Consider the following 6000-nt stretch of genomic DNA (forward strand, 5'->3'; position numbering starts at 1 on the left):
GGAAAGAACACAGTCCAGAAATTTGTCTAACTAGCAAACTTAAATCCTGACCAGGAAAATAGATCAATGAGGCTTTTCTCAGGCAAGTCAAATTGAGAACTGGGACCAAGGCTGAAGAATAGTTACCCAGCAACAGTTCTCTGACCTGAAAATTTATTTGCTTTTGGACACAGACTTAAGAAAGAATTGGAAAAATGCAAAGATGATAGCTGGGAAAGTGTCTGTGAGACTCTTCAAACAGAAATTGAAATTCTGCAAATGGTATGCCATTTTCATTATATATTTTAAGTGTTTGATAATTTTAGTTTTTAAGGTGTCCTTTAGGATGATTAGCAGTGGTTTTAGATAAGCAGATTTTTATACTGTGCACATGCCTAAACAACCTCTTGTTGCAGACACATTCCAATATTCATTTGTTGCAGTTTATTTCCAAAACTTCAGGAATACAATTTCTACAGAAAAGGAAAGCACAAAGAAGTATTTAAAGATATGCTTTTAGCACAAGAAAGATGTGCTGGGGGGATTTCCATAAATCTTCAGTATATTGAAAGCTGCAAAAGATTATGCATTTAGGAGCTAAATTAACCTTTACCTCCATCTGCCAGTTAAATGGAAGACGGCAGTAAGGAGAAACAAGATGATAACATCCTTTCATCTAGTATTTTATTTTGTCCACTCACAAATTCCTTACAAAAACTTACTTAAACATTTTTCTCTAAATGTCAGTCCTAGCTTCAAATTTCTTGATCGCCAGTCTGTGTCACAATACAAAGAGAAAAAATATTTTGAAGTCCCTTTTGGGAAACAAAGAGGTTTTAAAGGTTCATTTTAGAGTCCCTAATTGAGCTGTATGAAGACACAGCTGCCACTACCATCAAGCAGAATGACAGTCCTGAGAAATTTGCATTACTCACTCTTATAATCAGTTTCAAGTTTCTGTTGAAGTAATGTGACTTGTACTTTGTTACTTTTTTCATTTTTTTTTTCAAAAACAAAAATTAAACAACTCAATGTTTAAAAATTTTTCTGTAAAAAACATACTAAACTTATAAGGTTTCCTTTTTTACAATTTCATTCCTTTTCTTTTCCAGAATTTATCACAAAAGAAGTCTTCAGGGAAATGAATAATATGTGGTATATAGTATGGAGTGTCATAGAAGCAAATCTGAGAATTTTTAAATATTTTTATTCAGGTTCTATCAGATTTGTTTATTTTTTTTTGTTTGATTAATTCACAGTTTGTATTTGCCTTTACTTTTCATTAAAATAAAATTTGATTCATTTAGAAATGAGGGTAAGCCTTTGTTTTATTTTCACATTCAACAGCTGTCCCTCTATAGGTTCCTCTTTGTGGCCCAAGGACCACAGTACCTGGTAAACTATACATAAGGCCCAGTTCCTACATTTCTAGCTCTATTCTTTATGTGCTGTTTTTCTAATGAATGGTTTCCTATTTTTAAAGGTGGTGACACGGTCTTATTTGAGAGGAAGACTGCTATTATCATCAATAGCTCTTAACAGGAGCTGTGACTATTTCATTTATTCCTCAACAATTCAGTTCTGTAATGAACTCCCTGAAATAGCTTAGCTCCAGCAGCACAGCTTGATGGTCCAGAAAATTTGCAAATCTACTGAGCTCTTGGTGTCCCCAGTGGTAGTAAGCCAGTCTATTACTTAGCACTTGCCTTCTGATAAAACAAAAAATCCTTTCTCACTCTCCCACAACCCACAAAGTACTGGGTGCCAACTTCAGCACTTGAGAGCAAAGATAAAACCTTATGCCAAATGAAAAGTCCACATTTCTAGAGGGTTGAATCAGAATTCCTATTCACTCCAGCACGTAGGATGTATAACTGTAACAGCAGTTCCCAACCCCACAGCGGGAGCTGACTTTATCTTTCAGGTGCTTACAGCAAAACCATGTAAGAGCATTCACTCTCCTCAGCCTCAGTCCACTCTGTGGCCATTGTCTCATCACATCCCACTGCGTGTGCAAATATTTTTCACCGCCTGGGGGTGGGATGGATAATTGCTCTTCACTTGTTTTTCTACACCCTGAGCCCTCCAAGCTACAGTGAGTGTCAGTCACACATAAAAGTGCAAAAGATGTTTTATTAAGAAGAGAGGAATAAATCACTTTTGGAAGCCAACCAAATTCTGCCTTAGATGGAGAAAGTTTTTCCTCTTGGAACACAGCTGCAGTTTGAAGTTTGGCAAGGTTTGATCTGCAGCACTGGTATCAAACAGTCCTCTGATCCACTGGGTTAGCTAGTATAATTCCAAGTGCTTGAAATTATCATTCTTAATAACCAGTGCTGTTGGAGCTGACATCCTTATAAGACATATTTTTTTGTCTCTTCCCTAAGAAAGATCCTCTTAAGATTGCTTGATTTTAAACAATTTAGTCCCACAGACTTCTATGGGAACATCTGACTTTTAAAGTTAGGCAACTGCTGCTTGTGGGTTTTGATCAAATCCAAAATAATACAGTTACATATCAAAACATCTACAGACAACTAAAGCAGGGATATTTCTGAGTTTAATTGATGAAACAGAAATCTGGGATTTGCTAGAATGGCTAGAGTTTATCTTGATAATTTTATTAATTTAAGAAAACTTGCTTATGTTAAGCAAGTCAACCAGAAAACCTTCTTTTTAAACTTTTATTAAAACTTTTTTTGTCTTCTTATAGTTGCTTTTATTTACAAGAATACTTGAATTTCTTTTGAAATGGTCTCATATTTATACAGCTCTTTGGTCCACATAGATTAAATATTCAGATAGGGCATAAACCAGAGCTCACTGGCTTACCTAAAATATATATTTGAAATTTTGGTCTAAGTGGAATGGGAAATAGCGTTCAACAACTACCAATTAATACTATAGATTAATATTCCTGTCTCACATAAAAAATCATCTGTGGAAAAAAAAATACAGTAAGCTCATTTCAGAGACTTCAGATTTCAGCAAGCCAGTTGAAAGTCCAGTTTTGCTTGTGTGTGCATCTTTTTATGTTGGGTGTGTGTGCATGAAAGTCTGTGAAAGTCTGACTTGGTTATTGTAGTAGAATTACAGCATAAATATAGCAACATTTGTAATAACCCAAATGGCTAAAGCTTTCAGAATCAATACAAGAAAAAACCCCAGGAATAAAGATCACCAAAAAAAAAAAAAAGCAGCGAAATAGAAATCAATACAAATCCTATTGGGCTAAACAAATCCCTCAACAGCTCTGGAAAAAAGTATGCCAGACTAACCCAGTTGTTGCAGGGTGAATGTAAGACATACTAATTTTTCCAAGTATAAAAATACATTTGTCATCACTGTCTTAGGAGTAATGTCATTTTGGACAAATGCTGTACTCTGTTTTTAAGACTCAGACAAAAAATTAAGCAAAAATTTGTGTTTTGTGGAATTTTTTTTAGTTCTCAAAATGAGTGTGAGTAATCTTTTAAATAATGAATGCAAAAGAACCAAATCTTTTGTTATACTTAATAAATACAAAAAAGTAAGAATTGCCAGGTTGCCATGAAAACACACAGACTTGCTATGAATAAGTGAATTCTTTCAGAGATGACATAATAAAAATATCTTTTTAAGCGCAAGTTGCATATTATATGGATGTAGTTGTCCCTTTTTATGACCAAAAAAAAAGAATAATTAAAGAGAAGGAAATACTTAAAAAAGTTAATGAAAAAGGAAGATGGTACAAGAAAAATGTTCTTATTCTAGAGGGGAAAAAAGGGGTCTTGGGAACAATAACTATGCTTCTATTTTGGATCTGGGAACAGTTACTTCTTAGAATCAACAGATAAAAAGTCTCATTTGTGAAGAGAGACAGAGAACTACTTTAGATTACTACATTTACTTGTTAAGAGCTCTGACAAGCATCAAGTCCTACCTCCTTCACAGAATTTTCACCTCAGGTTGCCCGTGCCAGCACCATGCCACTCTGTTCCTGTGACCACCCCCCTGAGACTCACTGGGCAGCCTGATTTTATCACCAAATCACAGCTCCCAGCCATGCTTTGTGAAAGCCTCTTCCCAGCCTAATGCAAACAGGTTAATGCAAAGGAAAATCCAAGAACCACTTGGAAAAATAGAACAGGATAATAATCAGGCCAGGCCTTGGACATGAGATGGCTTGGGAAAAATCATTGGACTTTCCAAAAGAGTTTTCCAGCCACGATGAGGAAGGACCAAGTACAGGGTCCGAAGGAGGCATCCGTTGAACCCTGATTTTATAAGATCACAGCCTTAAGACTTTGGAAGTATAGCAAGGAGAAGTCAGGAGCCAAAGCAACTGAGATACACAATGACAAAGTCATGGTCAGAGGCCACACTGAGGAGCAGAAGACCCAAGAACCTGCGCTCCCAACAAGCAGGACACAGAACAAAAACCATATGGCTTAACTGTGTAAAAACTGCCCCCATGACCTAATGTTATTTGTCCAGAGCTGCAGCCATTCTTGATGCAAGGAACAGCTAGAATGAGGGGGGAAAAAACATGGAAATAAAAGGAATTAAAATGTAATTATTTTGTATCTTATAAGAATGATTTAAGCTACCACATTTTCATGTCACTTTATTCATTATTATGAACAGATTATTATGAACATTTCAAAGACTAACAAGAAAACCACTACAATACCTGACCACAGAATGAAATTACAGTTATCTAATGCAAGCAGTGCCAACAGTGCCCACACACATTATCTCTAATTGGTTGACATTAATATGATTGAGCTGCTGATAGTGCCAAATTAATGTCATAAAATGAAGAGCAGCAAGAAAAAAACTCATAAAAAACAGTATCCATAACTGAATGACAGAATGAGTTAATGAGAAAAATTTCCTTTGTATGACCCAGGAAAAACACATCAACTGAGGTCCCATATCCCAGGTTCAGCTGACCCAGCTTACAGGGCCCTCAGTCACAGAGGGAACTGACAGTCTCCAGCTACAGGGCTGCTTGCTTGCTTTGAGCTTGACAGTTTGGCAGTTGACTAATCTGAAAAAATTCAACACCAAGATCTGTGTAGAACTTTTCAGGCACTTTCTGCTCTGATATCACAGCGTCCAGCCAGAGTGAATTTGGATGAAACTGTGGGCATCTCTCTATATTGCCATGGTGGTCCATGTTTAACCTCATCCCCACTCAGCTCAGCTGGCTCAGCACAAGCCATCTTTAGTTTGACAGTGGTTTGTAACACAAGAAAGGATTTCACCACTGACTGAGCTGAAGAAAGAGATAGGGGCCTTATAAAAAACCTCCAGGTGATTTCCATGGAAAAGATAACAGGCTCAGCAGCTGTGCTACACACTCATTTACAAGGATGACAATTCAATAAACAGATACTGGCTAAAGAGAACCAGCAAAATAGTTCCAGTTCTCTGAAGTTAAATGGGACACTATAATGTGGTAACAGATCAGATTCAATGTCTAATGACCTACATCTTGCTTATCAATAAAGTATTTAAGCAAGGAGTATCTCTGCTTCTTTTTTTGCTTGCAGCTGATGTGTAGTGCTTACATATTGTAGTAATAGCCCCACCTTCTAAACCCCCATCATTCTTATCTTTCTGCTTAGGGTTTGACAGCCCCTTATCCAAATGGCTTTTGCAATTATTTGCTTGTTCATTTGGTGAATTTTTGGGGCTGAGTTTATCAATTTCTACATGCATTTTTTTTAATATTCTACAACAGGCTGCTTTTAGTAGCCCTTTGTACAGCAAAGCATCTGTATTCTGGGCTGAAAAACAATTATATTTACTAATACCTTCTTCTGCAGAAGGACAGTTTTCACCTGGCTCACAAGTAAAGCTCCTAAAGCCCAAACTGTAAAAAACACTTACAGACCTTGGGTTCCAAGGAGGGGACATGCCAGCTTCCATTATCTGAAGGACCAAACTCAAGGCACATCCAGACATTTAAAGTCACCTCGAGTCACCCTGCTGATATGTGTAGGGTTTGAATACGTTTTCAGCATGGCACTGCCA

The sequence above is a fragment of the Pseudopodoces humilis genome, chromosome 9, assembly GCF_049639895.1.
Source record: "Pseudopodoces humilis isolate 2021_Gansu_Grassland_sample_001 chromosome 9, ASM4963989v1, whole genome shotgun sequence".
NCBI lineage: Eukaryota > Metazoa > Chordata > Aves > Passeriformes > Paridae > Pseudopodoces > Pseudopodoces humilis.